The following is an 8,874-nucleotide window of genomic DNA, read 5'->3' as shown; positions in this document are numbered from 1 at the left end:
TTCAGTTATTCTTTTAGGCTATATTTTTTCAGGAAAACAAGATGAATGGGTTGAAATTGACCATATTCTGATAAAATAAAAAACTCAAGTTTCCTCAATGGCATTTCACCTCATTAGGATACTTCTTTGCCCAAAGTTTGCCCTTCTCTTCCTTTGATAAAACGTTTTTTTTTTTTTTTTCTTCAGTGTCCTCATGTGTTTGATTCATGCTATGGTCTAGCATTATCCCTTGGAAACTTGATGGTTGTTGTGGTAAGAAATCTTATATCTTGAAATTGTAAATTTTTTGCGACTTGTTGATAATTTGATGTACTATCTTTATTCTTTTACCTAATAAAAGTCTCACACGTAATGATCATATGGATAAAATAACTACTAAATAGTCATTTTGGGGTTACATGATTATTTGACCTATTTGTTGGAAAAAAATATGTACTTCACCATGTTTGACAGACAACAATTAAAATCCTAAGTAACATCCTATTTTTTTCCAAGGTCCTTTGTGTTGCTATGTATAACTAGTTTTGTAGAAAATATGACTAAAAATTTAGGATAGAAAAGAGGAGGAGATGGGAAAAAAGTTTAAGGAGAATCTTTCTTTATTTTTTCCAAGATTCTATATTTGTCACAATTGTTAGATACTCTGCTTCAGGCAGTAGAGCCAAGTATGAATGGACTTCACACCAGGAATGTTGATTGTATGGAGTTAGACTAGAATTTGAGGGAAGTATATGTGCATATTTTGCTTGAAACAAGAAAGGGACTGATGGAGATTGATCCCTCAAAGCTTTTTATAAAGGGTGTTAGTGCTTGTGGAACCTTTGGCACAGTTCACAGAGGAGTTTATGGTGGCCAAGATGTTGCTAGTAATACAAACATAGTGAGAAAAAATCTTTTTTTTCTTCTTCTTTCTCTTTATTTTGATTTCTCCTTTGTTTTCCATGATCTCTGTTCTATTCTTTTTATAGTATAGTTTTATTTTTGTTTTCATTTTTACATGATTTCTCTTTTGTAAATTCCCATTCTTTTTATTTATTTATATTATTTTAATTTTTCCTGACTTTTTAGGTTAATTTTAAGCTAATCATTGGGGGTTTAAGTATAAAAATTTAGTTTTTGGGTACCCATTTGTAGGGGTGCACATGGTTCGGATTTTGCCAAAACTGGAACTAAACCAAACATGATCGGTTCTACAAATTTGGAATCGAACCAATCCAATTACCCTATAGAATTGAACCAATCCAAACCAACCTTGGTTCGGATCGGTTCTCGATTTTCATACTTTCAAAAGAGAAACCCTTTGGATCAGATCATAAATATTGCCTACTTTTAAAATGAAAATGATTTTATGATTAAATTCTAACTGAAATCTGTAAAAATTAAAAATTAGAGGAAGTTCAATGAGACAAAAAAAATTACAATTTTAAAATTTGTATTTTAGATGGATTAGTGAGTAAACTAATCCATAAATGGTAGATTAACGTATCTAAGCCTAGGTTTGTATAGTATATTTCATCTAATAAATACGGCATAAAGATTCTCGTAAAAAAATAAGGAATCAAACTCTTTGAAAAAGTTTTTCCACAAATGGGTTGATTCATTTGAGAGTTGGGAGAGAGATTTGTGTACCTTTTTTATGAGTTTTTGTTAGAAAAATAATAGAGGTGATAAAGTTGAAGACTTTGATGAATTACCTCTACATAACATATATATATATAATCGGATTAGTTCGGTTTTTGAATTGATTTGGTTCTATTATACCCCTAATCTGGAACTGAACCAAATTAATCGGATTTTTTAATATACAATTCATATCTGAACCAAACCATGCTCAATCCAAACCAATCCAATCCAAAAGGCTTCTGATTAGTTTGGTTCTCGGATTTACCCAATCCAATGTGCACCCCTACCCATTTGGACTAATTTTACATTTATGTATTTTGTTTGGGGGTTTTAAGGGAGTATGCAATCATTTTTATAGATACCAATTTTATGTTTTAGTTCACATTTTTCTTGATTTGGCAAAGTTAATTACTTGGTTGTCATTCTGCCCAGCAACCATGAGGGTGTGGGACATAGACCCATTGAACCTGCACAATTTGCCACTTTGTGAACTACTAGTCTTTAATAAATCAATACTGAACTCGAGGAAAGCTTCTAACCTTCTCGGATTGGTGATGACAGGGCCAATTGTCCAAGCTACATAACAAGGAACATAGGCTGGGACCAATACCCACATGAGTGATGGGGTGATTCTCGTAATCCCTTCTATGCAGCATTGACTAACCATCAAGTAATTAGCTTTACATGCTGAATAATCCTTCCTTTGATTATTACTTCTTGGATTAGTTCATAATTTAGCTTAGAACACTAACGTCATAATCCCATTAATAAATAATACAATATTATCTCATCCCAACTGTTAGATATATGTTGTTTTGCTTTATTGTTCTCCAATCCAATAGCTTGCACACTAGAATTTTTTTCATTCTCCAATCCAATGAAAATGAGAATGATTAGGTGTACACACAAGTGACACTCTGCCCTCAATATGATTTTGCTTCTTTCTTGCTGGTTTTCTATATTGGGACATTCTCAAATGGGGTTATTAGTAGAAATGTCTCATCAAGACCTGCTGCTGTGAACATTGAAACTATTTTGTCTTTTGATTTTACTATTGGGAATGTTGCAAAGGTAATTATCTGTAACAGAATTCAGGTATGCAAAATTGTGGAGGGCCAGAGGTACTCCAAGAAATTGACTGATAGACAGATTACTACTCTGCTGAAGGTGACTTGTCAGCATCCTCAAGAAAGAGAGCTTAACATTTTACAGGTGTGTCTTTGTTTAAAATATTTAGTATTTTGCTCATTATCTTAATTTTCATACATATAATGTGGCTTAAGAAAGTTGAAAATGAAATTCCATACAGGCTATTATCAATAGCTTCTTAGGCAAACAATGTCCTATTATTTTAAGTGGGATTTGCTTTGGGATGCACGAGGGCCTTGTAATCTTCTATTTTTGATTGCTATTTTGTTTTCTCTTTCTTTTTGACAGAATTTTATTCTATCAAAACACACATACACTCTGTCCTGTTATGTTTGCTGGAGGAATGAATGCAAGACCTCACTTGACTAAATTTTGTTCATAGGATTCAGGTGTCTTTTTTTTTCTATCCTGGGATTGATATAACGGTCTATGGATAAATTATTGTTCTATAATTAAAAAGAATGCTCAACTCCAATAGATGGAAATCACCAATTAGGCTTAGTGTTTGCCATATTGGTCTACCAAGAAGTGGGGCTTACATGGGGTCATTGACCAAGGGAAAGTGTGTCACATGGAATTGTTGTTTCCTGAGTTCATTGATTGAGCAAAGCTTTTATGAAAATTCAGTACTACTTGGTGGAACGTAGGCATCCTATGCTTCTCAAAATTTAAGGATCCTCTTCACCATTGATCAACATCATTTACTTGTGGAAAGTTAATGTGTTTGAACCCCATTAACAATGTCTGGATTCCCTAGCCAAATTACAAAATGCATCCGTCCCTCACAAGGCTTGCACGTTCTTCTTCTACATTATTATAGGCATATAAATTGTGACTTTATGGGACATTTTTTCTTGTTATTAGTTTGGTTAGTTGATGAATTTCAAAGGTGCGTGAAGTTTTAATAAGAGTCAACATCATTGACATATGGTCAAGGGTGACTTACTAATTTCACAAAGTAAAGGAAGTGTTATTTTTCATGTTGGTAGTAATAAATTAAATGCTCAGAAAATTTTCCAAGCACACTAGAGATATATCAAAAGAAGAGACCTTTCTCATGAGTCAAGCCTCTTGTTATTAAAAAAATCATCACAAAGTGAATTTACAAAATAACTTCTTGTGCTGCCTCAAAAGTATAGAGGATCTTAATCCTTTCTGTTTTTGGTTAAGGCTCCTATTGTCTACATGAAAGATGCATTAATAATGCCCAGGGAACAAAACCAGTAAATATTATTATTTCAACACTTGATGACCTAAGCCCAATTCGAACCTGATTGAATCGTTTTTTGGTTTTTAGCAGTGAGTCGGGCTACAACCTTTTAGATAGTTAGTGCACTTGTTAGCTGCATTTTTGGAATTTTGGGCATAACATATCTACTAGTTCTTCTATTACATTTAGTAAGAGGGTTCTTGAGTTAAGAAACATATCGTAGATATTGTATGATGGACAAATTCTTCTTGAGTGTGGTGTCCTAAGGCTTATTTTTTCTATTAGACTGTTAATCATAATGCTTACCATCAAAACCCTTACGCAAAGGAATTTGGCATCCAAATCAGTGAGAAACTTACTTCAGTTGAAGCACACATTCTGCTTGCACCCAGGGTAGTAAATGTGCAACTATTTTTATCTGCACGATATCATTTTTCTATTATATGGAACCATCTTTTGCCATTTCAGTTCAGGTTTTTTAATGGTTCATGATTGGTTGTGTTGTTTATGCAATTTAAATACCATGATACATGAAAAGAAAAGGAGTACTTGCCAATAGTTGGTCAATCGAACATGATGAATAAGGTTTCACCTTCTCATTATTCAAGAATTTCACAATTTAATATTTCTATAGTTGTAAGTGATATGGTTCATTTTTTTTCTTCCAACTGACACTTGTGTAAGAAAAAATAAAATTAAAATTCTTGGTACATATTGTAATCATCATTTCTTGCGAAAGCTAACACTAATTGGCAGAGGTTATTATGATGTTGCATATGATGCAGGTCAGTTCTGTTCTTTCAGACAAATAGTTTTGTTATAAGTACTCATTTTGAGCTTCAGGTAGGGCCAGCAATATTTTCAAATTAGATTCTAATCTGGTGTTATCTACATAAAAGTTGGTTAAGGGTCTGTCTCTTATACCTTGGCTTATTTTGATTTTCGTTGTTGAAGTATGTGAGATTTTTCAAACAAGTTTGTCGATTTCAAGAAAGTTAATGCAGTATCCATTAACGCTACATCGTATTCAGTTGTTGACCTACAGATGGCTACAGACAACTTCAACGTAGAAAACCTCATTGGGGAAGGGTCTATCGGACGTGTTTATGGGACTCAATTTGATGATGGAAAGGTATACATTTCTCTTACATGCATCCGGTCTTGTTTGGTTTAGTTTAAACTGTGTGAATCTTCTCCTTCATAGGACTATACTTTCATGTCATTATAACAATTATTAATGAGAAGGTAAGAAGGAAGATTGCACTATTTTTTTCCCTAGTGTTTGTTGTGGAAAAGTGGAGCTTTTTTTTAAAACTGTTCTTTTGGCATTCCTAAAAGAATGTGTTCAGTTGATTTATTTGTTTGAACATTGTTATTTTTATCCTTACAAAGTAATAGTTCTGATTTTGCCAATGATACTCATCAATTGCTTGGTACTTACAAAAGGGAATCTATTCAAGTATTTACATGAAGTTTGTTCACCATCTGTTGTTCACAAGAATTTCAAATCAGCCAACATTTTGCTGGACATGAAGCTCAATCCTCTCCTTTCAAATTGTGGGTTGGCAAGCTTTGTTCCAAATGCAGAACATCAGGTAAAAACTCATGCTTTCAAAGTTTCATTTCTAGTGCATGACCAAAATATATCCTTATGTATAACCAAAAAATGAAATATGCTGGAAGTATGTTACTAGTTAGGTGTTACTCATTATACCCTCTTTTGTCAATCTTTACTACACCAATTTTTTTTTTTTTGGTAATATATTTTTCGTGCAAGTTGTTATTGTAGTCACTATGTTAAACGTTTCATATTCCTGTATTCAAGGAATAATAACGTCAGGATGTTAGGACAGGAAGATATAATCCACCCCACTTACGCAGTACATTTGATGTATGTGCATGGAATCTTCTTGTAACTCGACTGTCATATTCCACTATAACCTTATTTATTACATTTTTTCTGTCATACATTTGTTTGTAGAGAAAACTGTCTAAACCCAAGTTTCCTGGCCTTCATATCCCTTTGTATATCTATGTTGTGGGTATGGGTATGCGATCCTTGTTGCTTGAGGCTCAGTTGAATCCAAAAATTTGGCATTGAGTAATATTAAAGAACAAAGTTGTATTGAAAAATAAAAGAAAATAGCAAAAAGAATTTCCTTATAATAATATTAAAAATAACAAAAGATATGTGGGTAAAGCAAGTCTAACACTTGTGTGTATGGATGATTTTAGGTTTTCAAGTTTGAATCGATGTGTGTATGGATGATTTCAGATTTTCGGAAACCATTTGACATGGAAAACTATCTATTATACAAGAGATGATTTCACTACAAATTTTTGGAGATGAAATGATATTCTGATATCATTCTTTCTTACTTCCTAATTACTATAGGGATATACACTAATAGCTCAAGGTCAAGATTGAAGTAATATTTGGTTCGATGGGCGACGCATTAACTCCATGACATTGATGCTTTGGCTAAGATGGTCGATCCATTACTCAAAGGGTTCTACCCAGCTAAATCCCTCTCACAGTTTGCTGATGTGATAGCCCTACTATTGAACTCCCAAAATAGAGCTTTACGAGTGCTTGGAACTTGTAATGTATATATGGTAATGTAGGGAAGAAGTAATAAGTAGGTTTCTTGTTTTGGGGGGGCGGGGGTGATTCCATTTATGACTCATTGTAACTCTTTTTGTATATAAATGAATGTGATAGAGAACCTCGATGTTATCTATTTAGGTCTATTTTGACCACAGGTAATATGTGCATAGAATAAAAAATAAAAAATTAATTTTTTTTTAAGTTTAGATATCGATTTATAACCACTTTAGATATCGATTTGTAACCTATTCCTAAAGTCTCAAAATTAGGACATCAGTCTTATAGACATCGGATTTTAAATCGATGTCTTAAAGAGATATATATATATTTATGTAAATGCAGATTTGGAACGGTTTTTAATTGCGTTATTTGTTCTTAATCTTGAAATTTTTATGTTTGTGATCATTACCCATCTCAGAATGTCGTCTATACTTAAGTATGAGAACGACATTCCCTTACCACCATTTCAACCGCTTGGTCCCAAGTAACAATCTCTCTTATTATAATTGAAAACTTACTAGTGACCCAAAAATCGTGCCACAATAGCTGCACAGGCAAAGTTTGTAATTTTATCACGGAAGTCATTAACATTTGAGTTTCTTGATGGTATTTCTTTTCAATCCGTAGGTATATATCGTGTCTCTTTCTTCTCACCTAAACCTGTCATTGGGACCTCGAGGCAATCGTGAAAACGGGTGAGACATGTTTCAACATTTTTAGCCACCCAAACACGTGCACACCTAATGGTTGGATGCGCAACTCTAGCTATATCTATACCTACTTTCCATATAATTAAGTTTCTTCTTTGACAATTTGGATGATAAGCTAATGATGATAGAAGATAGATTATTGGAAGTACTATTCTATTAGAAAAATCAAACAAAATGACAAATCAATTAAGGACCATGATCGAAGAAAAATGATTGTGACTATTAGAGAAGAATTTGAATCATTCATTCCATTATTTGGTACTTAAATTATTCGTGAATCATACCTTTAGTGTCACCATGTTATAAATTTTTAGAAATTGCTAACTGAAGTGGATTGTTGACTAGAACATAGATGTTGTAAGATTGGACAATTCGACAATTCTATCCATTAAATGTGAACAGGTCATTTAATGTGCCAATGAAAACGAAAGGAGTGAACAATATTGCAAAATGGTGTAAGGTGGGCCACTGAATTTAAAATGGATGGTCATGATTCAATTATGGTTGTATTTCTACATCAGATAGATAATTGTGCTAGCAGCACACTATTTAGGATATCTTTCCTTGAGATATATAATTTGAAATATTGTTATTTTTACTTGTGACATATAATCTCAAATATTTACTATTATAATAAGAGAAGTCAAATGACCTCCAAGGACTTGGTTCATTGGTAAACCTAGTCACAGGGGTTCATGTGTTTGAAATTGGTTGGCCTCGAAACATACCCTTCTTGCATCGGAAAACATTCATGGGGTCAAGGTCTCTAATCATAGGGGTCAGTCCATATCTTGAAAGGGGTATGGGATACCTTAACCTTATCTACAAAATCACCTTAGTTAACACTAAAAAAAAAAGAACAAATTTAAAAAGAAAAAAAAGTATGGTTTGTTAAAAGATAATTTAATGCAAGAGAGTTTTCTTAAGAGTTGCTTTGGCGCCCCAACTTTCACTTATTACACCTTAATTTCTCAAATTAGTTATTACACTACAATTAAAGATTAAAACACTCTCTTCAAACATTACAAAGGTTAGGCTCATATTATAATCTTAACATTACAAAACATTAATTATGACACACATTCAAACAATTTCAGATTATAATTAGGCTCATAAAAAATCTTATATGAAAAACAAAACCAACAACAAAAAAAAACAAAAAAAAAAAAATAAACAAGAAACCTTCTATTCGCACACCAACTTTTACTCATTGTCAATCACAAAAGAAACGAGAGAGTTTCTATTGGCACCCCACTGTTCCTTATACTCAATTATTTTTGTATTTTCTTAATTTTTAATTGGGGTGTAGTAAGTAAAAGTGGGTGTGCCAAAGCATCTCTCTTTTTTAATAAGTAAAAAAGAGAACTACTATTGGCACCCCAACTTTTACTTATTACACAATAATTTCTTAACTTATTTTCTCAATTAAAAGAATTTCAATAGCTGTTTATAATTATAATTGGACTTATTTAAACTCCAAAATCCAAAAAATAGAAATCTAACAATAAAATTGGTAGAGCTTCTTTTGGCAAAGCAAACTTTTACTTATTTCCAATCATTCATTTATTTTCTTG

Source organism: Akebia trifoliata, chromosome 1, assembly GCF_017979445.1.
Source record: "Akebia trifoliata isolate Shusen 1 chromosome 1, ASM1797944v1, whole genome shotgun sequence".
Classification (NCBI taxonomy): Eukaryota; Viridiplantae; Streptophyta; class Magnoliopsida; order Ranunculales; family Lardizabalaceae; genus Akebia; species Akebia trifoliata.
This window is presented reverse-complemented; position numbering follows the sequence as displayed.